This window comes from Aquarana catesbeiana, linkage group LG01, assembly GCF_042186555.1.
Source record: "Aquarana catesbeiana isolate 2022-GZ linkage group LG01, ASM4218655v1, whole genome shotgun sequence".
Classification (NCBI taxonomy): domain Eukaryota; kingdom Metazoa; phylum Chordata; class Amphibia; order Anura; family Ranidae; genus Aquarana; species Aquarana catesbeiana.
Window position 1 is genome coordinate 940,835,479 of NC_133324.1, and position 26,288 is coordinate 940,861,766.

Here is a 26,288-nt window from a genome sequence, read left to right on the forward strand (position 1 = left end):
CTGGTTAGAGATCTAAAAAAAGTATGAATGATACTATTTTTATGTTTCTTAGTCCAACATAGTGCACTTCACCACTATATATGTTACCAAGAATGCACTTTATGGCTTTTGAACTATGGCTAGGCGGCAAAGAATTCTTTGGGGATGTCATAACACCTTATGTGGTGTTACAGAACAGTACGATTTTCACAGACAAACTTAGCGACAGGCAGCACTGACAAGCTTACATAGTTAAGTTAAAAAAAAAAATCTATTGTAGTTTTAGCAGCAAGACATGTTTTTTCATAAAGCTGTAATAGGCCCTGCTATTACTGACAGATAGAAATTGGCCAGTAGTTCACTGAGGTTGTCCTTGTTCCTACTGATTAAAACTTAGCTTTATGCTGGGCAGGGGCAGACTGGGCCAGGAGACAATTGCCCCAAGGCCAATCTGATAACTCCATGAAATGGCCGCTGTGCCACGGGCTCAGAACTGTGCATGTGCAGTTCTGAGCTGGCTTAGTGCTACTGCCTGGATGGCGCCAGTGGGGAGGGTGGCAGGCAGCATGCAACTGTGTATGATTTTGCTCCCTGCCCACCATCAACACAGGAGAAGTCAAAGCCTGCAGTCTGGGTAAGCTGGTGGTAATGCCTAGGAGACAGTGGTACTTGCGTGTTTAGGTTGTTGCCCTCTCTGTGACTCTCTGCTACTCTGTTTGCTTGGCTTGCCCAGTGGCGTGGTGCTCACTCACCAGAGAAGGTCCAGATTCCACAGGTAGCACTGTGTGTGGTGGCAGTGACAGCACAGTCTCTGCTCCTTGTCTTCCTGCAATCTCTTTGGTCTGTTTACTGGACGTAGAGAAGGGGCAGGCTCTCTGTCACAGTTCCTCTGGGGGGCAATCAAGTGGAGCATTCTCAGAGACTCTTCCACATGATTGTTCCAACAGAGAGAGAGATTGCTCCATAATGATTGCCCCAAATGAGAGAGAAAAATATTGTTTTGATAAAGATTTGCACAAATATCATTGTGCCCTCAAAATCTGTAGCACCTTATTGTTATTCTACTGGTCATGTGCGTTCAGAAAAATATATGGGGGGGTGACCGCCACGCGAGCAGGATGGCTGCTTAGAACAGGAGCTCCTCACACCAGCCACTAGTACAAGCATCAGCCAGCTTCCAGCTATCTCTCACCGCATCCCCCAGCCTGTGGATATCACCTGCAGAACCCGGGAGGTCATGTTGCTAAAGATGAAGAAGGATCGGCTCCACCACAAACTGACGGCCTACATTAAAAGCGGAGCGCAAGGTGGAGCCAAGATGGTGCCGTGGCCAGTCCTCTGCATGAATCATTCACGGCTCTCCTCCCCATGCAATCCATGCAGTCTGCACCCTCATTGTGAACCAGGAAGCCTCCCTGAGTACTGGAATGGAGCCTCCACCTTCTCCTCCAGGCACCCCAGTATCTAGCAGCCCTGGTCGTTCTCCAGACAACATCATTTTGAGACGAAACGTACGTCAGGAGGTTGACGTGCTGACATCATCGCGGTGTACCTTGTATGCGGACGGGTGTCTGCAAGCCGGCCGGCAATTTTTGTATGAATGTTTTTAACTTCAGTTCTGTGTAAGTGCAACCTTTATTTTTAATAAACTTTTAATATACTGATTCACACTAGCTTCTCTCCATTTTCTTGGGTTTCTGATCGATGCCTTGCCCTGTATACCCCTTGATTTGAGGTCTCCTGGCTAGCCTTCGGTGTAACCACAGAGAGTTGTTGCTGCTGGATTGATATCCGGACATTGACCAATTATACAGGCTTGCCAAAGCTTGCCCTCCGGTAAGTGTGCATTTTATGTGGTGGTGGATCACATCAGAGGGTGGTGTCTTTATATCAAGGAGTTTAAATTAACTTCACTAATATCACTGGACTCTTATCACTAGATTGTGTATTTGTGCGTGGTCTCTTCTTACAAATGGGGGCTCGGGATAAGAGGATGAGAAGGCAACATGTGGACAAAATCTTAGCTGATATTCAGAACACAGATTCCCTTAATAAACAGTACCCCTCTACAGTGCTTAAAACCAAAATTTTTAAACTGAGGCTTGAACTCCGTACTCTCCTATTAGAAAACTTTGACAAGACCCAAAAGCGCTTTAAAATGCAAACATATGCCTGGGGAAATAAACCAGGGAAACTTATAGCTCAACAAATTAAAGGTTACCAAACCAAAACTCATATCCCTTTTCTCTACCACCCTACCACTAAACAAAAATTAACTGACCCGCAAGCTGTAGAAAATGCATTCAGTGAGTTTTACAAAAACCTGAGAGACGACAAATCAGCAATTCAACCAAATTATGCCTTTATTCAGGCATTTCTAGACTCTGTTCAACTTCCTAAACTAACCAAGGCCCAACTAGCTATTCTCAACGCTCCATTCACAACAACAGAAATAGGGAAAGCCATTGATTCCTTACCCAACAACAAAGCTTCTGGACCTGATGGATTTGTTGGGGAATACTACAAGCAGTTTAAAGACCTACTAACTGAGCATATAGTCCCTGTGTTCAATGATGCTGCCTCCTCAGCCTCGTTCCCCCAGGAGATGTTAAAAGCATTGGTTATCACCCTACCGAAGCCAGGCAAAGAACCTAATACTCCCCAAAACTTCTGCCCAATTTCTCTCCTTAACCACGACACTAAATTGTATGCCAAGGCAATAGCCTATAGACTATTAGATATACTTCCAAACCTGATACATCCTGATCAATCAGGATTCACAAAAGGACATCAAACTTCTGAGCTACCCGCAGAATGATCAATATTATCCACCACGCAGAATCCTGAAGAGTGCCTTCTCTGCCTCTTTCGTTGGACGCAGAGAAGGCATTCGATAGAGTCCATTGGGGTTACCTAGAACAGGCATTAAAGAAATTTGGATTTCAGGGCCACATCCTATCAGCAATTTTAGCACTCTATTCATGTCCCTCAGCCCAGGTATATTGTTCCTCTATGTTATCTACACCCTTTAGCATCTCAAATGGGACAAGACAGGGGTGCCCTCTCTCACCCCTAATATTTAATTTAATGATGGAACCACTAGCAGAAAAAGTTCGATCTATGCAGGACATTACAGGGCTAACAATAACAAGAACACAAGATAAATCTGTTTGCTGATGATGTAATTCTCATTCTGTCCAACCCCACATCTTCCCTGTCTTCGGTAAGAGATACTCTTGAAACTTTTGGACAAATATCTTATTATAAGGTTAATGCTTCTAAACCGTTTATACTTCCCTTGGGAATTTCACCTGAACAGCAGTCTTTTTTTAAGTAAGCAATATCTATACACATGGGCTAACTCAATATCCTACTTAGGGATCAACTTAACCAAACAAGTATCATCCCTATCCTGAGCTAACTATGTCCCCTTCCTGAACAATCTCCCTAAGGACCCTGGAAATCTGTCAAAATATAACTTTACATGGTCAGGCAGACTTGCGGCTTTTAAGATGGTTAAACTACCACAAATTCTCTACATTTTTAGATCCCTCTCTATCCCTGTACCAGCGTCTTTCCTTGCATCCTTCCAAAGCATATGTAGTGCTTACCCCCGAAGGAGCGGCTGATTTATTTGCTATATCCATAATTCACGTTTACTACTCAACCCTCGCAGCCCATAGATTTAAAAGTCACAGTCCTTAGTGCTTTTCTTAATGCTTTATTCATCAACATAAACTGGGATAGGAGAAGGACTTCTTTTGAGATGCTCTCCTGCTACATTGTTGTCTTTCAATGGCTCTTACAGGAAAAACTTTGAACAATTTTGGATAGTCAGGCAAAACATTTTAAACGATCTCTTAGATCAGGGAAAATGGAAGTAGATTTGATAGAGAATGAGTTGATAAAGAGTCACTCTGAATAACTTCTTCATCTGGATGACTTTAAAAGGAACGATCCATATCTCTATATATGTACTTGCAGCTTCACCGCTACCTCTTTGCAACTACTTCCCACTGACATGGTACTTCCAAATTAAGCTAACGGAGAGCCACTCTACATGACTCCTCCCGCTTGACTGATTGGAATCCCGGGGCAATGTTGAACTCAAAGGCATAGGCCATTACTGCCCATCTCACTGACTTGTACACCAACAACCCTCAGTCTCTGGTAGTACCCTTCCCTTGGGCTTCACTCACATGATCAACAGCCCATGTGCCACTCATAAACGATCGATCGCCCAGTTTCCTTCCGTTTTGCTGCTACTTCATCCGCAATGATTCCTAGTTCCTCTGTCTCTTTGTGGCCCACTTCCCTCCCCACCGGGGTGGCCTACGACATCAACGACTACATGCTGTGAGATGTTGTCTGTTCCTCCATGAGGATCGGACCTCCACCCTTCTCACTAAGGTGAAGCTCCATTGGCTCCCCGGAGGGGAAAAACCTCAACCTCCCCTCCGGGAACCAGGCTGGCTCTCCCGCTCCTCAGAGCAGGACTGGACTCGACCTCCGAGCTCCTCTCTCTCCCGGTACCATGTGACCCCCCTTTTATATGAGAGTCCTGGGTTCAACAAGCAAATTAATGATTGGCCGAGACCAACACATAAACTACCTGTCACTCAAATATGGAAATCAGCAAAACAGGCCTGCTGCAATAGCATCAGCCTGTCTAAATTTACCTATCATAAAAAGCTAACAAGAAAGGTCACCTACTTAAAAGTAGGTGCCCGCTACACATACTTGATAAATTTTTCTGGAAAATGTCCAAAGCCAGGAGCTCCCGCACCAACCTAATAAAACACAGATTAGTGGGGGGTGCATGATACATAAATCTAAGAGACTATTATTATGCAGAAAAATATATGGTTTGGGGGGTCGGTTGCAAACTCTGAAAGCTGTAAGGGAAAAATAAAAAAGCAATGGAAAAATTGCAAAAATGGTCCGGCCAGCTGAGGTATTATTATTTTTATTATTACACAGGATTTATATAGTGCCAGCAGTTTGTGTAGAACTTTACAACATGAAGGCAGACAGTACAGTTACAATACAATTCAATACAGGAGGAATTAGAGGGCTCTGCTCATTAGAGCTTACAGTCTAGAAGGGAGGCAAGTGATACAAAAGGTAATACCTGTGGGAGTTGGAGAAAAAGAAAATACAGCTGTTAGGTGTGGGCAGGATAGGCTTTTTCAAAGAGGAGGTGTGAAGGATCCCGTACTCCTGAAGAGTATGTCCGCCGTATATGCTTCCCTTGCCCAGTACCAGCACGATCCAAGATCCCTTAGGCCACCCGGTCACTTGTCAAGATACCAGTGTAGGGTGAATAAAAGCATAAGACTTTTAGTGAAGAATAGACACAAGTATATATCTCTGGAGACAACCCCCCTCCTTGTTGGCAAAGAGACACAGGGTGGTGTAAATATTATATCTAATCACATGAGGCACAATTAAACATTTCAACACATCTTATAAACAAAAACTGAGCATGCAGCCAACTAGTGGTACTGAAACATTTAACTTTCAACAACTCTTTAAAACAGTAACTGGGCCACTTGTTTCGTGAAGAAACCTGTTAAAGGAGCTTCTCCTCTCCTATGACTTGGGCATGTGTGCCTGCACACAGTTCAAATGTCCACCGTGAGCTAAGTGTGATTTAACTGTACTTCTGTCTCAGTTTGATTCATGGTTTCTGACAGTAGGCGAAGGCCATGAATTCAGAAGATGCAGTCAATCCACTTGTTGGTAATTTTTTTTCCAGATTGAATGAGCAGGATCACCGCATAGATCAGTTTGTCATCGCAAGTCGCACGGCTCACCTGGAATCTCCCACTGTGGCTGCTCCGGTACAACCTGTGTTGCAGGTCATCCCTGCTGCTGCTCCAGTCTCTGTTCAGGCACCCGCCTCGAGTATTACCTCTATAAGAGGTATGTCTGGTTCCGCTCTGCTTCCCCAATGATTTGGGGGCGATCCAGTCCAATGCAGAGGGTTTCTCAACCAGATTGAAATATACTTTGAGATGCTGCCCCAGGCGTTTCCCACGGACAGAAGCAAAGTAGGTTTTGTGATATCTTTGCTTTCTGAGAGAGCCTTGGCCTGGGCTAACCCTCTATGGGAGATGCAAAAACCTGTTGTCTTGAGTTACCCGGAGTTTGTGGCTTCTTTTAAAAGGGTATTTGACATTCCTGCACGCTCCATTTCTGCTGCCAAGTGCCTCATGTCCATCAAACAGAGTACGAGAACTGTTGCCGGCTACACCATTGAATTCCGTACTCTGGCAGCAGAGGTTTCTTGGAACAATGAGGCCCTCGTGGCTGCTTTTTTTCATGGTCTCTCGGATACCATCAAGAATGAGATAGCAGCCCGAGATATTCCCACTGAGCTGGAGAAGTTGATCATGTTTGCCATCCTCATTGACTCCAGACTCAGAGAAGGACTTCCTTTTAAGGAGCGCTTACGGAAGCCTCCTGTACATTTTTCTCTGAACTTTGCAGTCCCACCCTTGCCTCCCTCATCTCCCATGCCTCCTGGTATCGAGTCGGTCTGTGAAGATGAACCCAGGCATGCACTTGGGCTTCACGCGTCTCTCTGCGGATGAGAGTATCCTTAGGAGGAGGGAAAGATTGTGCCTTTATTGTGGCCAGGCAGGTCACTTTTTGAAGTCTTGTCCTACCCGTCCAAGGAACGCCCGAACCTTGAGGTCTTGTCATGGACAGACCTAGGGTGGTGTTGTTTCGTCCCCAGTTATCCTAGAAGGATAAGCCCCTGGTTTCGGTTACCCTTTCTTTGGGCTGAGTTGTCCGTTGAGATACAGGCTCTAATCAACTCTGAGGCTGCAGGCCTGTTCATTGATGCTGCCTTGACATTTGGCTAGTCAAAAGGTATTCTCATATACCTGTTTTATTGTACTGGCCATCCTTACCTTTGTCCTATTGTGTTTTTGCTTTTCATATATTTCTTTTTAGAAATATTATTCCGTTAGCACTTCTCTGCAAACAGTCAAGGTGTCTAAGCTGGATAGATGGGATGATATATGTATTGATTTTATCGCTACATTTGCATTACTTATTGATTTGAAGCAGTTCTGGTAAGGTTTGGTTCTAATGTGTGCCCATGTGTTTTTTGATACCCTTTTGATGTCCTTATGTTCTAATATTTTGATTTGCTCAAAGTAACCTATGCCTAAATTATTCTATGCCAAATATGTATGTCTAAGATAAGCTTATGTATTTTTGAATATGCTCATGAGAAACTTATTCTTATTTTTCTCATTCTTAGTATATAACCAAAGTCACAATAACAATCTCCTGAAGAAACTCTTACGAGTGAAACATGTCGAGAGTGGTAGTGCTTTGCATGTATAAGCTTCTTAAATTCAATGTTATCTTGTGATATGAAAGTAATTTTCTTTCTTATGTTTTTTATCTTTCTATTTCAATAAAATTATTGGAATTTTATGCAACTTGATAATTCTTATTTATACCCTAACACCTTAAAAGTCCTGAGTAGGGATGAGCTTCCAGTTCGAGTCAAACTCATGTTCGACTCGAACATTGGCTGTTCGCAAGTTCGCCGAACAGCGAACAATTTGGGGTGTTCGCGGCAAATTCGAATGCCGCGGAACACCCTTTAAAAGTCTATGGGAGAAATCAAAAGTGCCAATTTTAAAGGCTAATATGCAAGTTATTGTCATAAAAAGTGTTTGGTGACCTGGGTCCTGCCCCAGGGGACATGGATCAATGCAAAAAAAAGTTTTAAAAACGGCCGTTTTTTCAGGAGCAGTGATTTTAATAATGCTTAAAGTCAAACAATAAAAGTGTAATATCCCTTTAAATTTCGTACCTGGGGGGTGTCTATAGTATGCCTGTAAAGGGGCGCATGTTTCCTGTGTTTAGAACAGTCTGACAGCAAAATGACATTTTGAAGGAAAAAACCCATTTAAAACTACCCGCGGCTATTGCATTGCCGACAATACACATAGAAGTTCATTGATAAAAACGGCATGGGAATTCCCCAAAGGGGAAATGGTAAGTACCCCCTTACCATTTCACACAGGGGGGGGCCGGGATCTGGGGGTCCCCTTGTTAAAGGGGGCTTCCAGATTCCGATAAGCCCCCCACCCGCAGACCCCCACAACCACCGGCCAGGGTTGTGGGGATGAGGCCCTTGTCCTCATCAACATGGGGACAAGGTGTTTTGGGGGGCTACCCCAAAGCACTCTCCCAATGTTGAGGGCATGTGGCCTGGTACGGTTCAGGGGGGGGCGCACTCTCACCCCCCCCCTCTTTTCCTGCGGCCTGCTAGGTTGCGTGCTCGGATAAGGGTCTGGTATGGATTTTTGGGGGGACCGCATGCCGTTTTTTTTTTTTTTGTCACGGGGTTCCCCTTAAAATCCATACCAGACCTAATGGGTCTGGTATGGAATTTAGGGGGAACCCCACGTCATTTTTTTTTTTTAATTTTGGCCGGGGTTCCCCTTAATATCCATACCAGACCTGAAGGGCCTGGTATGGAATTTAGGGGGACTCCCACGTCATTTTTTTTTTAAATTTTGGTTCGGGGTTCCCCTTTGGGGAATTCCCATGCCGTTTTTATCAATGAACTTCTATGTGTATTGTCGGCAATGCAATAGCCGTGGGTAGTTTTAAATGGGTTTTTTCCTTTGAAATGTCATTTTGCTGTCAGACTGTTCTAAACACAGGAAACATGCGCCCCTTTACAGGCATACTATAGACACCCCCCAGGTACGAAATTTAAAGGGATATTACACTTTTATTGTTTGACTTTAAGCATTATTAAAATCACTGCTCCTGAAAAAACGTCCGTTTTTAAAATTTTTTTTGCATTGATCCATGTCCCCTGGGGCAGGACCCAGGTCCCCAAACACTTTTTATGACAATAACTTGCATATTAGCCTTTAAAATTAGCACTTTTGATTATTCATGTTCGTGTCCCATAGACTTTAACGGTGTTCGCGTGTTCGAACAAACTTTTTTCCTGTTCACATGTTCTGGTGCGAACCGAACAGGGGGGTGTTCGGCTCATCCCTAGTCCTGAGGTTTGTTACCTCTTTGCCCGCTTTTCTAATTTTGAAATTACTTTTTGAAGTCTTGTCCTACCCGTCCAGGGAACACCAGAACCTTGAGGCCCTGTCCTGGACAGACCTTAGGCGGTGTTGTTTCATCCCCAGTTATCCAGAAGGATAAGCCCCTGGTTTCGGTTACCCTTTCTTGGGCTGAGTTGACCATTGAGATACAGGCTCTAATCGACTCTGAGGCTGAAGGCCTGTTCATTGATGCTGCCTTTGTATCAAAGCACTCGATTCCGCTGCAGCTGCGTGACACTCCATTTGCCATTGAGGCTCTTGATGGGAGACCTCTACAGCCTGCCCATGTGACTCATGAGACTGTTCCATTGTCCATGGCTGTAGGGGCTCTTCACCATGAGATAATCCAATTCCAAGTTATTTCCTCACCTAAGTTTCCGCTGGTTATTGGTTATTCTTGGTTACAGAGGCACAACAGCTCTTTTGATTGACTCTGTGCTGAGGTTTTCTCCTGGTCTCCACAATACAGTAAGACATGCTTTCTGAAGGTAGCCAAAGTCCTGTACAACTCATCACTCTCCTCCCTGCCGGAGGAGTGCCGCAATTTTAGCGATGTCTTTGACAAAGGTCAAGCCAGTAGTTTGCCTCCACACCGGTCATATGATTGCACAATTGACCTTCAACCTGCTGCCATACCCCCTAATGGCCGCGTTTAACCTTTGTCGGTCTTGAAGGATAAGGCTATGGAGGAGTATGTTGCAGATGCACTTTCTCGAGGTTTAATCCGCAAATCCTTGTCTCCTGCTGGTGCTTGTTTCTACTTTGTGAAGAAGAAAAGTGGTGAACTGAGACCTTGTATTTATTATAGGGGTCTACATTGTTTCACGATTAAGAATGCCTATCTGATTCCATTGATTACTGAGTTATTTGATCGCCTTAAGGAAGCAACGGTTTTCACGAAGCTTGATTTGAGAGGGGCATACAATCTTGTGACGGTTAAGGAGGGCGACTAGTGGAAAACTGTGTTTAATACCAGAACAGGCCATTATGAGTACCTCGTAAGGCCTTTTGGCCTTTGTAACACCCCATCAGTTTTCCAGGAATTTATTAACAATGTCCTCCGAGATTTGTTGCAGTTATGTGTGGTGGTTTATCTTGATGATATCCTCATATTTTCCAAGTCCCTGGAGAGCCACCACACAGATGTCTGTCATGTGCTTCAGAAACTAAGAGAGAACAATCTCTATTGTAAATTGGAGAAGTGCGAATTCCATCGTGAACAGGTTAAATTCCTGGGTTATGTCATTTCCACTGCTGGTTTTTCGATGGACCCAGAGAAACTTTCAGCAGTCCTAAAGTAGCCCCAACCCGTGGGTTTATGTCCACTGCAGCATTTTCTTGGCTTTGCCAACTATTATCGGAAGTTTATTTGTAACTTCTCATCTCTGGTCAAGCCCCTGACTGATATGACCAGAAAGGATATTAACCCATAGAGTTGGTCTCCGGAGTCCATTAAGGCCTTTGAGAGTCTCAAGGCTGCCTTTGTTTCTGCTCCTGTGTTGGCACATTCTGATCCTACGTTACCTTTCTTCCTTGAGGTTGATGCTTCTGAGACTGGAGTTGGTGCCCTTCTGTCTCAATGCCCTACCTCTGAGAGCGCTATGCATCCTTGTGGCTACTTTTTCAAGAAATTGTCACCTGCGGAATGCAATTATGAGATTGGTGACAGAGAGCTGTTAGCGATCATTTTAGCCCCGAAACCACTGTGCCGGTTCTCATTCTTACTAACCATAAGATTCTCACATACTTGTCTGAGGCTAAATGCCTCGCTCCCAGAAGGGTACGATGGGCTCTTTTCTTGTCTAGTTCCAACTACATTGTCTCATTCTTAATAAAAATGTAAGGGCTGATGCCAAGATGGAGTCTGTTCCGGTTCCTGTGATTCCTCCTGATTGTATTCTGGCTATGGTTTGCACCAGTCTCACTTCTCCTTTGGGTGACAAAATTCTTGCTGCTCAGGTCCATGCTCCTCCTGAGAAACCCTGTGACTGCTGCTTTGTCCCAGAAAGTCTCCGTACTGCCATGCTCCAGACTTATTATTCTTCCAAGGCTGCTGGCCACCCTAGGAGGAATCAACTCTTGGACCATTTACCAACAATTCTGGTGGCCTAGTCTACGTGCTGATGTAACCCCCTTCATAGCTGCCTGTTTCCGTGTGTGCTCAGAGTAAGATTCCTCGACAACTTCCAGTGGGCCTCCTACAACCCATACCCAATGGAGAAAGGCCCTGGACCCACCTGTCTATGGATTTCATTGTGGAGTTACCCAACTCCCAGGGCAACACAGTTATGCTTATGATGGTTGACCGTATCTCGAAAATGTCCCATTGTATTCCACTTAAGCAGTTGCCCATTTCTAAGGAACTGGCTTCCATTTTTGCTTGGGAGATCTTTCACTTACATGGGCTACCTAAGGTAATTGTCTCAGTCAGGGGTAGTCAGTTTGTGTCTCGGTACTGGGGAACCTTTTGTGCACAGTTGGGAATTCAGCTGCTTTCTCCTCTGCATATCATCCGCAGTCTAATGGGGCCGCAGAACGAGCCAATTAGTCCTTGGAGCAATTCCTACGTTGCTATATTACCATCATAACAACTGGTCAGAACTCTTACCGTGGGCGGAGTTTGCTCACAATAGTGCCTTGAATTCTTCCCGATTGCCCCATTTATGGCAAATTATGGTTTCCAACCTTCAATGTTGCCTGACTCATTTGTTCTGCAGAGTATTCCTGCGTTTGAGGAGCATCTCTGTGGTCTTCGTTCCACTTGGGCACAAGTCCAGGAGGCTTTGCGACATGCTAATGAGGCCTTTCCGTATTCTTCGCAGGAGTAACCCAGTGGCTTACGCATTAGACCTTCCTTCTAATATGCGTATCTCAAATGTATTTCATGTCTCTATATTAACCACTTCAGCCCCGGAAGGATTTACCCCCTTCCTGACCAGAGCACTTTTTACAATTCGGCACTGCGTCGCTTTAACTGCTAATTGCGCGGTCATGCAATGCTCTACCCAAACGAAATTTGCGTCCTTTTCTTCCCACAAATAGAGCTTTCTTTTGATGGTATTTGATCACCTCAGCCGTTTTTATTTTTTGCGCTATAAACGGAAAAAGACTGAAAATTTTGAAAAAAAATGATATTTTCTACTTTTTGTTATAAAAAAAATCCAATAAACTAAATTTTAGTCATACATTTAGGCCAAAATGTATTCGGCCACATGTCTTTGGTAAAAAAAATGTCAATAAGCGTATATTTATTGGTTTGCGCAAAAGTTATAGCGTCTACAAACTAGGGTACATTTTCTGGAATTTACACAGCTTTTAGTTTATGACTGCCTATGTCATTTCTTGAGGTGCTAAAATGGCAGGGCAGTACAAAACCCCCCCAAATGACCCCATTTTGGAAAGTAGACACCCCAAGGAAATTGCTGAGAGGCATGTTGAGCCCATTGAATATTTATTTTTTTTGTCCCAAGTGATTGAATAATGACAAAAAAAAAAAAAAAAATTTACAAAAAGTTGTCACTAAATGATATATTGCTCACATAGGCCATGGGCATATGTGGAATTGCACCCCAAAATACATTCAGCTGCTTCTCCTGAGTACGGGGATACCACATGTGTGGGACTTTTTGGGAGCCTAGCCGCGTACGGGGCCCCGAAAACCCAGCACCACCTTCAGGATTTCTAAGGGCATACATTTTTGATTTCACTCCTCACTACCTATCACAGTTTTGAAGGCCATAAAATGCCAAGATGGCACAACCCCCCCCAAATGACCCCATTTTGGAAAGTAGACACCCCAAGCTATTTACTGAGAGGCATGGTGAGTATTTTGCAGCTCTCATTTGTTTTTGAAAATGAAGAAAGACCAGAAAAAAATTGTTTTTTTTTTCTTTTTTCAATTTTCAAAACCTTGTGACAAAAAGTGAGGTCTGCAAAATACTCACTATACCTCTCAGCAAATAGCTTGGGGTGTCTACTTTCCAAAATGGGATCATTTGGGGGGGTTTTGTGCCACCTGGGCATTCCATGGCCTCCGAAACTGTGATAGGCAGTGAAGAGTGAAATCAAAAATTTACGGCCTTAGAAAGCCTGAAGGCGGTTCTTGGCTTTCGGGGTCCCGTGCGCGGCTAGGCTCCCAAAAAGTCCCACACATGTGGTATCCCCGTACTCAGGAGAAGCAACAGAATTTATTTTGGGGTGTAATTTCACATATTCCCATGGCATGTTTGAGCAATATAACATTTAGTGACAACTTTGTGCAAAAAAAAAAAAAAAAAAAAAAAATTTGTCTCTTTCCCGCAACTTGTGTCACAATATAAAATATTCCATGGACTCGACATGCCTCTCAGCAAATAGCTTGGGGTGTCTACTTTCCAAAATGGGGTCATTTGGGGGGGTTTGAACTGTCCTGGCATTTTATGCACAACATTTAGAAGCTTACGTCACACATCACCCACTCTTCTAACCACTTGAAGACAAAGCCCTTTCTGACACTTTTTGATTACATGAAACTAATTATTTTTTTTTGCAAGAAAATTACTTTGAACCCCCAAACATTATATATTATCCACTTGAGCCCCGGACCATTATGCTGCCTAAGGACCAGAGGTCTTTTTCCAATTTGGCACTGCGTCGCTTTAACTGCTAATTGCGCGGTTATGCAATGCTGTACCCAAACGAAATTTGCGTCCTTTTCTTCCCACAAATAGAGCTTTCTTTTGATGGTATTTGATCACTTCTGCAGTTTTTATTTTTTGCGCTATAAACGGAAAAAGACCGAAAATTTTGAAAAAAAATGATATTTTCTACTTTTTGTTATAAAAAAAATCCAATAAACTCAATTTTAGTCATACATTTAGGCCAAAATGTATTCGGCCACATGTCTTTGGTAAAAAAAATGTCAATAAGCGTATATTTATTGGTTTGCGCAAAAGTTATAGCGTCTACAAACTAGGGTACATTTTCTGGAATTTACACAGCTTTTAGTTTATGACTGCCTATGTCATTTCTTGAGGTGCTAAAATGGCAGGGCAGTACAAAACCCCCCCAAATGACCCCATTTTGGAAAGTAGACACCCCAAGGAAATTGCTGATAGGCATGTTGAACCCATTGAATATTTATTTTTTTTGTCCCAAGTGATTGAATAATGACAAAAAAAAAAAAAAAAAAAAATATTTACAAAAAGTTGTCACTAAATGATATATTGCTCACACAGGCCATGGGCCTATGTGGAATTGCACCCCAAAATATATTCAGCTACTTCTCCTGAGTACGGGGATACCACATGTGTGGGACTTTTTGGGAGCCTAGCCGCGTATGGGACCCCGAAAACCAATCACCGCCTTCAGGATTTCTAAGGGTGTAACTTTTTGATTTCACTCTTCACTGCCTATCACAGTTTCGGAGGCCATGGAATGCCCAGGTGGCACAACCCCCCCCCAAATGACCCCATTTTGGAAAGTAGACACCCCAAGCTATTTGCTGAGAGGCATATTGAGTCCATGGAATATTTTATATTTTGACACAAGTTGCGGGAAAGTGACACTTTTTTTTTTTTTTTTTTGCACAAAGTTGTCACTAAATGATATATTGCTCACACAGGCCATGGGCCTATGTGGAATTGCACCCCAAAATACATTTAGCTGCTTCTCCTGAGTATGGGGATACCACATGTGTGGGACTTTTTGGGAGCCTAGCCGCGTACGGGGCCCCGAAAACCAATCACCGCCTTCAGCGTTTTTAAGGGCGTGAATTTTTGATTTTACTCTTCACTGCCTAACACCGTTTCGGAGGCCATGGAATGCCCAGGTGGCACAAACCCCCCCCAAATGACCCCATTTTGGAAAGTAGACACCCCAAGCTATTTGCTGAGAGGCATGGTGAGTATTTTGCAGCTCTCATTTGTTTTTGAAAATGAAGAAAGACAAGAAAAAACTTTTTTTTTTTTTCTTTTTTCAAATTTCAAAACTTTGTGACAAAAAGTGAGGTCTGCAAAATACTCACTATACCTCTCAGCAAATAGCTTGGGGTGTCTACTTTCCAAAATGGGGTCATTTGGGGGGGTTTTGTGCCACCTGGGCATTCCATGGCCTCCGAAACTGTGATAGGCAGTGAAGAGTGAAATCAAAAATTCACGCCCCTTAGAAAGCCTGAAGGCGGTGCTTGGTTTTCGGGGTCCCGTACACGGCTAGGCTCCCAAAAAGTCTCACACATGTGGTATCCCCGTACTCAGGAGAAGCAGCAGAATGTATTTTGGGGTGTAATTTCACATATTCCCATGGCATGTTTGAGCAATATATCATTTAGTGACAACTTTGTGCAAAAAAAAAAAAAAAAAAAAAAAAATTTGTCTCTTTCCCGCAACTTGTGTCGCAATATAAAATATTCCATGGACTCGACATGCCTCTCAGCAAATAGCTTGGGGTGTCTACTTTCCAAAATGGGGTCATTTGGGGGGGTTTTGAACTGTCCTGGCATTTTATGCACAACATTTAGAAGCTTATGTCACACATCACCCACTCTTCTAACCACTTGAAGACAAAGCCCTTTCTGACACTTATTTTTTACATGAAAAAGTTTTTTTTTTTTTGCAAGAAAATTACTTTGAACCCCCAAACATTATATATTTTTTTAAAGCAAATGCCCTACAGATTAAAATGGTGGGTGTTTCATTTTTTTTTTTCACACAGTATTTGCGCAGCGATTTTTCAAACGCATTTTTTGGGGAAAAAACACACTTTTTTAAATTTTAATGCACTAAAACACACTATATTGCCCAAATGTTTGATGAAATAAAAAAGATGATCTTAGACCGAGTACATGGATACCAAACATGACATGCTTTACAATTGCGCACAAACGTGCAGTGGCAACAAAATAAATACATTTTTAAAAGCCTTTAAAAGCCTTTACAGGTTACCACTTTAGATCTACAGAGGAGGTCTACTGCAAAAATTACTGCCCTCGATCTGACCTTCGCGGCGATACCTCACATGCATGGTGCAATTGCTGTTTACGTTTGACGACAGACCGCCGCTTGCGTTCGCCTTAGCGCAAGAGCAGGGGGCGACAGGGGTGCTTTTTTTTTTTTTTTTTTTTTTCTTTATTATTTTTTTGCTTTTTTATCTTATTTTTAAACTGTTCCTTTCATTTTTTTTTTTTTTAAATCATTTTTATTGTTATCTCGGGGAATGTAAATATCCCCTATGATAGCAATAGGTAGTGACAGGTACTCTTTTTTGAAAAAATTGGGGTCTATTAGACCCTAGATCTCTCCTCTGCCCTCAAAGCATCTGACCACACCAAGATCGGTGTGATAAAATGCTTCCCCAATTTCCCAATGGCGCTATTTACATCCGGCGAAATCTAAGTCATAAAATGCTCGTAGCTTCCGGTTTCTTAGGCCATAGAGATGTTTGGAGCCACTCTTGTCTCTGATCAGCTCTATGGTCAGCTGGCTGAATCACCGGCTGCATTCTCAGGTTCCGTGTTGAGACAGGAGAGCCAGAGAAAAACACGGAAGACGGTGGGGGGGGGGGGGGCATTCCCTCCCACGGCTTGTAAAGGCAGTCTAGAGGCTAATTAGCCGCTAGGATTGCTTTTACATGAAAGCCGACCGCTGGCTGAAAAGAATGATACCAAGATGATACCTAAACCTGCAGGCATCATTCTGGTATAACCACTCAAAGTTGTGAATGGCGTACCTGAAGACAAAAAAATGGTTAACAATAAAGCACAGTAAACAATAAAGTATAAATAATTACATACCTGAAAAACAAACATGATAAAACATAATAACAATAACAATAACAATAACAACACTGCAGAATAGAATACAGTAAAAAAAGAGCAGAACAATAGAGAGAGAGAATAGAGAGAGAGAACAATAAAACGACAACTATTTTTTTTTATTTTATATATATTTTTTTTTTTTTTACACTTTTTTTGTAACTAACTTTTATAACTGTAACCGGTTCCAGGTTCGGGTCTCTCAAAATGCGATGGCATCTTGGGAGACCCTGTGAAAGTGTGCCTAGTCTGTGCAATGCTGTACCCTACGCTAATACTCAACTAGTGTATGGTAGCGTTCAAAACATTCACCAATGCAAAGACCAGGATTGTCAGGACAGAAGGGACAATAATAGCGGGTGTCACGCCTATATCCGCGTTTGCTGCAGACACAACATCTTTTTGGGGGGGGTTCGTTGGGTAGGGGTACTCAGGAGGACATAAAAATGCCTCTCATGCAGCCGACTGCATTTCGTTGGGGGATGTGAATGGGGGAAGTACGGGCGCTGCAGAAGTGGTGGGTTCCCAATTAGGATTGGCGAATGCAGCAGGAAGGGCACTATGGGCACGACGGGCCTGTGTTTGTCTTTTTGGTGGCAGCGGGACACTACTTGTGCTTGTCACCTCACCAGCTTGAACTGCACTTATGGGACTCGCCACGTCACCAAGTGTTACTGCAGTGCTGGTTTGACTACGACCGGGGTGTACTAGGCCGCTGGTGCTTGCCAGTTCAATAAAAAGCTTCCAAAAAAACTGTTAGCGATCGCAGGGATCAGGCCTGACTCTGCGAACGCTGCAGTAATGCGTTTAGTGTTTTGTAAGTGACAGTGATCGATCGATACTGCACTTGGGTGGGCTGGACTGGGCCGGGCGGAGGGGCAAAACGCAGGTGCTAGCAGGTATCTGGGTTGATCCCGCTAACACTGCGTTTTTGGGAACCCTAAACTGCTGGGGACGCTAGTATAGATCTGATCTGATCGGATCAGATATTGATCCGTTCAGATACTATACCACTAAAGGAGGCGTATGCTGCGTGCGTGGGTGTTAGCGGTACTGGCGCTAACCTGACGCTGCCTGGGGCCGGTGCTTGCTAGTTCACCAAAATGCTACCAAAAAAACTGTTAGCGATCGCAGGGATCAGGCCTGACTCTGCGAACGCTGCAGTTATGCGTTTAGTGCCTTGTAAGTGTCAGTGATCGATCGATACTGCACTTGGGTGGGCTGGGCTGGGCCGGGCGGAGGGGCACAACGCAGGTGCTAGCAGGTATCTGGGCTGATCCCGCTAACACTGCGTTTTTGGGAACCCTAAACTGCTGGGGACGCTAGTATAGATCTGATCGGATCAGATATTGATCCGATCAGATACTATACCACTAAGGGAGGTGTACGGTGCGTGCGTGGGTGTTAGCGGTACTGGCGCTAACCTGACGCTGCCTGGTGCTTGCTTGCCAGTTCACCAAAATGCTACCAAAAAAACTGTTAGCGATCGCAGGGATCAGGCCTGACTCTGCGAACGCTGCAGTTATGCGTTTAGTGTTTTGTAAGTGACAGTGATCGATCGATACTGCACTTGGGTGGACTGGGCGGAGGGGCAAAACGCAGGTGCTAGCGGGTATCTGGGCTGATCCCGCTAACACTGTGTTTTTGGGAACCCTAAACTGCTGGGGACGCTAGTATAGATCTGATCAGATCAGATATTGATCCGATCAGATACTATACCACTAAGGGAGGCGCATGCTGCGTGCGTGGGTGTTAGCGGTACTGGCGCTAATCTGACGCTGCCTGGGGCGACGCATATCACCGCCGGGCGATCAGGGGGCTAAACCTTTATTAGGTAATAAACGGCGGGTGCCCTGACACTATAAAAAATAAACGAACTAACCTGCGTCACCCGTAACGGTTATACGGTGATCAGTGGTGAAAGGGTTAACTAGGGGGCAATCAAGGGGTTAAAACATTTATTAGGTAGTATATGGGGGTCCCTGTCACTATAAAACGCTGACGGCGAACCTAAATATTTACCTCACTAACTAGCGTCACCAGCGACACTAATACAGCGATCAGAAAAATGATCGCTTAGCAACACTGGTGACAGGGGGTGATCAAGGGGTTAAAACTTTATTAGGGGGGGTTAGGGGGGTACCCTAGACCTAAAGGGGGGTAATATTCACTGTCCCAACACTGTAACTGTCACAAACTGACACTATGCAGTAATCAGAAAAAAAAAAAAAAAAAAAAAAAAAAACCTGCTGGTGTCAGTTTGTGACAGGGGGGGGGGGGTGATTGGGGGGGGATCGGGGGGCGATCGGGGGGGGGATCGGGGTGTTTTGTATGCCTGGCATGTTCTACTGTGTGTGTAGTGTGTTGTGCACTCACATTGATGTCTTCTCCCCTCGGCGCTGGAACGGAAAATACCGAGCCGAGGGGAGATGACATCATTTCCTTTGCTGCTGTTTAGCATACAGCAGCAAAGGAGTGTTCCCATTGGCCGGCGGCGATCGCGAGGGGGGGGCCACGAACGGATGGCCTCCCCCTCATCTCGGATCGCCGGGGAACAGAACGGGACCGCTTCGGGCACCGGGGGGGGGTCCGATCGGACCCCCCACCCGCGAGAGGCAAATCACGTACATGTACGTGATTTTGCCTGCCCGTGCCGCCTTGCCGACGTAAATCGGCGTTAGGCGGTCCTTAAGTGGTTATTTTAAAGCAAATGCCCTACAGATTAAAATGGTGGGTGTTTCATTTTTTTTTTTTCACACAGTAATTGCGCAGCGATTTTTCAAACGCATTTTTTGTGGAAAAAACACACTTTTTAAAATTTTAATGCACTAAAACACACTATATTGCCCAAATGTTTGATGAAATAAAAAAGATGATCTTAGGCCGAGTACATGGATACCAAACATGACATGCTTTACAATTGCGCACAAACGTGCAGTGGCAACAAAATTGATACATTTTTAAAAGCCTTTAAAAGCATTTACAGGTTACCACTTTAGATTTACAGAGGAGGTCTGCTGCTAAAATTACTGCACTCGATCTGACCTTCGCGGTGATACCTCACATGCATGGTGCAATTGCTGTTTACATTTGACGCCAGACTGACGCTTGCGTTCGCCTTAGTGCGAGAGCAGGGGGGACAGGGGTGCTTTTTTTTTTTTTTTTTTTTTTTTCTTTATTATTTTTTTGCTTTTTTATCTTATTTTTAAACTGTTCCTTTCATATTTTTTTTTAAATCATTTTTATTGTTATCTCAGGGAATGTAAATATCCCCTATGATAGCAATAGGTAGTGACAGGTACTCTTTTTTGAAAAAATTGGGGTCTATTAGACCCTAGATTTCTCCTCTGCCCTCAAAGCATCTGACCACACCAAGATCGGTGTGATAAAATGCTTTCCCAATTTCCCAATGGCGCTGTTTAAATCCGGCGAAATCTAAGTCATAAAATGCTCGTAGCTTCCGGTTTTTTAGGCCATAGAGATGTTTGGAGCCACTCTGGTCTCTGATCAGCTCTATGGTCAGCTGGCTGAATCACCGGCTGCATTCTCAGGTTCCCTGTTGAGACAGGAGAGCCAGAGAAAAACACGTAAGACGGTGGGGGGGGGGGGCATTCCCTCCCACTGCTTGTAAAAGCAGTCTAGAGGCTAATTAGCCGCTAGGATTGCTTTTACATGAAAGCCGACCGCTGGCTGAAAAGAATGATACCAAGATGATACCTAAACCTGCAGGCATCTTTCTGGTATAACCACTCAAAGTCGTGAATGGCGTACCTGAAGACAAAAAAATGGTTAACAATAAAGCACAGTAAAACGGTAAAGTATAAAAAATTGCATACCTGAAAAGCAAACATGATAAAACATAATAACAATAAAACATTGCAGAATAGAATACAGTAAAAAAGAGCAGAACAATAGAGAGAGAATAGAGAGAGAGAGAACAATAAAACGACAACTATTTTTTTTTATTTTTGTTTGTGTTTTTTTTTTTTTTTTTTTTATACTTTTTTTTTGTAACTGTAACTTTTATAACTGTAACCGGTTCCAGGTTCGGGTCTCTCAAAATGCGATGGCATCTTGGGAGACCCTGTGAAAGTGTGCCTAGTCTGTGCAATGCTGTACCCTACGCTAATACTCAACTAGTGAATGGTAGCGTTCAAAACATTCACCAATGCAAAGACCAGGATTGTCAGGACAGGAGGGACAATAATAGCGGGTGTCACGCCTATATCCGCGCTTGCTGCAGACACGACATCTTTTTTGGGGGGGTTCGTTGGGTAGGGGTACTCGGGAGGACATATAAATGTCTCTCATGCAGCCGACTGCATTTGGTTTGGGATGTGAATGGGGGAAATACGGGCGCTGCAGAAGTGGTGGGTTCCCAATTAGGATTGGCGAATGCAGCAGGAAGGGCACTATGGGCATGACGGGCCTGTGTTTGTCTTTTTGGTGGCAGCGGGACATTACTTGTGCTTGCCACCTCACCAGCTTGAGCTGCACTTATGGGACTCGCCACGTCACCAAGTGTTACTGCAGTGCGGGTTTGACTACGACCGGGGTGTACTAGGCCACTGGCGCTTGCCAGTTCACCAAAACGCTACAAAAAAAAGTGACAGTGATCGATCGATACTGCACTTGGGTGGGCTGGGCTGGGCCGGGCGGAGGGGCAAAACGCAGGTGCTAGCAGGTATCTGGGCTGATCCCACTAACACTGCGTTTTTGGGAACCCTAAACTGCTGGGGACGCTAGTATAGATCTGATCGGATCAGATATTGATCCGATCAGATACTATACCACTAAGGGAGGTGTACGGTGCGTGTGTGGGTGTTAGCGGTACTGGCGCTAATCTGACGCTGCCTGGGGCTGGTGCTTGCCAGTTCACCAAAATGCTACCAAAAAAACTGTTAGCGATCGCAGGGATCAGGCCTGACTCTGCGAACGCTGCAGTTATGCGTTTAGTGTTTTGTAAGTGACAGTGATCGATCGATACTGCACTTGGGTGGTCTGGGCGGAGAGACAAAACGCAGGTGCTAGCAGGTATCTGGGCTGATCCCGCTAACACTGCGTTTTTGGGAACCCTAAACTGCTGGGGACGCTAGTATAGATCTGATCGGATCAGATATTGATGCGTTCAGATACTATACCACTAAGGGAGGTGTACGGTGCGTGTACGGTGCGTGCGTGGGTGTTTGCGGTACTGGCGCTAATCTGACGCTGCCTGGGGCGACGCATATCACCGCCGGGCGATCAGGGGGCTAAACCTTTATTCGGTAATAAACGGCGGGTGCCCTGACACTATAAAAAATAAACGAACTAACCAGCGTCACCCGTAACAGTTATACGGTGATCAGTGGTGAAAGGGTTAACTAGGGGGCAATCAAGGGGTTAAAACATTTATTAGGTAGTATATGGGGGTCCCTGTCGCTATAAAACGCTGACAGCGAACCTAAATATTTATGTTCCTAACTAGCGTCACCAGCGACACTAATACAGCGATCAGAAAAATGATCGCTTAGTGACACTGGTGACAGGGGGTGATCAAGGGGTTAAAACTTTATTAGGGGGGGTTAGGGGGGTACCCTAGACCTAAAGGGGGCTAACACTCACTGTCCTACCACTGCTAACTGTCACAAACTGACACTATGCAGTAATCAGGAAAAAAACAAAACAAAACAAAAAAACCTGCTTGGTGTCAGTTTGTGACGGGGGGGGGTGATTGGGGGGGGATCGGGGGGCGATCGGGGGGGGATCGGGGGTGTTTAGTGTGCCTGGCATGTTCTACTGTGTTGTGTAGTGTTGTGCACTTACTTACATGTCATCTCCCCTCGGCGCTGGAACGGAAACTCCCGAGCCGAGGAGAGATGACATCACATCCTCTGCCTCTGTGTACTATACAGAGGCAAGGGATGTTTCTCATTGGCTGGGAGCGATCGCGAGGGGGGGGGCCACGATCGGATGGCCTCCCCCTCGTCTCTCAACTCTCCCAGCCAAATGCCGACCGCAGCTGGCACCGGGGGGGGGTCCGATCGGACCCCCCGCCCGCGGGAAGGCAATCACGTACCAGGTACGTGATTTTGCCTGCCCGTGCCGCTCTGCTCACGTATATATGCGTGAGGCGGTCGGCAAGTGGTTAAAACCTTTGGTCTGCAACCGCTTTACCACCTCTGTGCCTCGTCCTTACCCTGTACAGGTTGAGAACCATGAGGAGTATGAAGTATAGTCCATTGTTGACCCCCATAGGTTCAGTTGGCGCATACAGTACCTGGTGCATTGGAAAGGGTATGGGCCGGAGGAATGCTCTTGGGTCTCATCTTAGGACGTACATGCCCCTGTCCTCCTCCGTGATTTCAATAGACGTTTTCCCCTCAAGCCTGGTGGTCCTCCGAGGGGGAAGGGTCATTGAGGATGGGGTACTGTCAGGGCTGGGCTCAGCCCTTCCTTCTCTAAGCTGGCCACTCAGCTGTCGGCTAATTGCCAGCTCCTGTCTCTCCACAGTGACTCACCTGTTGATAATATCCTGCTCGTCAGTCCTGCCTACTTAAGCCGTCCAGCCCAGATGATCTCTGCCTTTGCCTTGGTCACATCTCTAGAGACGCTCTACTGTGTTCCTGTTAAAGACTTGCTTAGCTGACATTCCTTCTGGCTCCAGATCCTGCTTGCTGTTCTACTACGCTCATCTCTGGCTCCCTGACCTTTTGGCTTGCCTGACTATCCGTTCCGGTTCCTAAACTCTGGCTATGTTTTGACAATGTTTACTCTGTTTACCTTTTTTATTATTATTAAACAAGTGTAATTTAACTGTACTTCTGTCTCAGTCTGATTTATGGTTTCTGACACATGGAAGGAGGTGACGAGGGAGCTAGAGAGCAGGAGGTCTTGGGAGGAACGAAGAGAACGATTAGGTTGGTATTTTGAAACTAGACTGGTAATGTAGCTGGGAGCCAAGTTGTGGATGGCTTTGTAAGTTGTTGTTAGTATTTTGAATTTAATTCATTGAGTGAGCTGAGGCCAGTGGAGGTATTGACAGAGAGGAGTAGCAGACACAGAGCGATTGGTAAGGTGGACGAGTCTGGCAGCAGCATTCATGATGGACAGAAGGGGGATAGCCTTATGTAAAGGTAAGATATTACAAGAATTAAGAGACAGCAAATGTCATAACAGTGTAAAATTGGCCAACAGACGGAAAATTTGAAGTAGCATGGTCAGGCCTAAAATTACCAGAGACAAAGACCACAGCCTGAGCCTTTACAACAACAATAAAAATACTGCAGAAGATACAGTAGTTAAAGAGTTAAAGTGACCAGCAGTCATATAGTTTTATTCAGGAATAAGGCCTAACTGGTGTATGCCTAACCTTTTTTAATCTATGGAAATAAGAGAGAGGGCCCTGTGACTTTGAGTGATATAACATTAGGTGGTTTAGGTGTACATTGTTCTTACACTTTCTTTCTTTCAATAGGTACATCCAAGAACAGATGGTCAGTAAGCAGGGAATGCTGCACTTAAAGAACCCCAGACTTCAAAAATTAGAAAAAGCCCTTAGTCTTTCTTGCCCGGCTAATAGCCTGTAACCTCTGTGGACCCTCCGTAACTCACCCTTCCCCTCCAATTTCTTCTCTATGCTTCGCCTGTTAAAACAATTGTAAACCTTCAATTTTTTTTTCAATAAAATAACAAACATGTTATACTTACTTGCTCTATGCAATGGGTTTGCATAGAGCAGCCCCAATCCTCATCTTGTCAGGTCCTCTTCTGTAGCTTCTGGTTCCTCCTGCTGAGTGTCACTCATGTGGATTCCCTCCCCATCCGGGCTGAATGCATCTATTCAGACACACCACCTAGCTCGGCCCCACCCCCTGCTCTCTGCTTATAGGTTTAGATGGACAGCAGCAGGAGCCATTGGTTCCTGCTGCTCCTCTCCTGCTGGAGACCCAGGAGATGTAACAAGAAAGACCAAAGGGTCTAAAAAAGAGATTTTTCAAAGAGGAACACACAGGTGTAGAAAGGATACAAAATGGAATGCTTTATTTATAAATATGTAAAATACCATCCACAGTAACAATTAGATGATACTAATTACCTCCACCAATGATTGTTACAGCTAAGTGGAACAAGGACAGACACACCACTTACACATTCCTCATTCACTCCCAATCCCCCAACGTAGCCGGCTACCTGTAGTGATCTCACTTGATCTATGGCAAAAATGATAATGGATGCAATCACTGGCCCTAGAACAATGGGATAGTAATATAGCTCGAGAAGCAGTCTCTGTAAAAAAGATAATATGTGATGGTAGACCTCCACGTAGCGGCCAATAGATGTGATAGATGGTAAGTTAGCAGACAGCTCATAAATTATACTGAGTAGATCCTTTTAAAATTATGTTGAATGTTTAATAAATTGCAGAGAAGCCCATAAACTGAAAAGTCTGTAAAAAGTAACAGGTGCACCACATCAGAAAGAAAAGATGGATTTTGACAAGCACATACCTTCACTTAGCTTCTACAGAGGAATTGTCTCGGTGTATGGAAAAGTTCAGCTTGTCATACTTCTTTTTTGGCACTGCTGATAGTTGAATGAAAGACACCTCAAAAAGGGGATCCCCAGATGATGCTAAGGTATGAGATGCCTTCCTGGTACTTCTATGATTACAGTAGATGCATAAATCCCGTTCTAGAGACCGCTAGTCAGGGTGGCCAAAAATGCTTCGCTGAGCTATGCACACGCTGCTCTATTAACGCTACCCAGGGACAAGCCAAACGCTACAGCCGTGCAGCGCTGGGAGCGGAGCTCGTATGAGGAGACTCTAAGCGGAAGCTTGACACTCGACGGACGTGCAGGGCTTTCTGGATGGGATAAGGATTCAATCAGCAGGTGCTTCTTTCCCGGAGGTAATCAGATTGATAAAGAGACATAGAGGTGCACATTGTCCCAGTAAAACACATCCATTCGCCAACCAGAAGGGGAGAAAAAAACAGGCAGGCAGGAGTTGGAAGTAGCTTCCAAGTAGGTGCTGTGTATGTGGGGGTGTCTAGCTGACATGTTTCAATCGTCAAGTGATTTTCTTCAGAGCTAGAGATGCACTGGATCCTAAAAGGCTAAATACTGGAGTAATTGATCTAATTGGCTGCCTAAGGATCCAGTTAGACTGCCCACATGAAAAAATTAACCCTAAGAGCTAAATAAAACTGAGCATATACAATACCCGATACACCCAATAAACTAACACACACACCTTTAAGCGTATGTAGATTAGTAGAACCTAAATGAGGAGCAAGTAGTTATAGATGCCCACCTTAGAAAATCAATAAATTAAAAATCAAAATAGAGCAGAAGAAAAAAAGCAGGTCTCATAAGGAAAAGATTGTAAATTCTAAAGAGGTTGTCCAATATAGCCATATCTGCCAATATAGGTG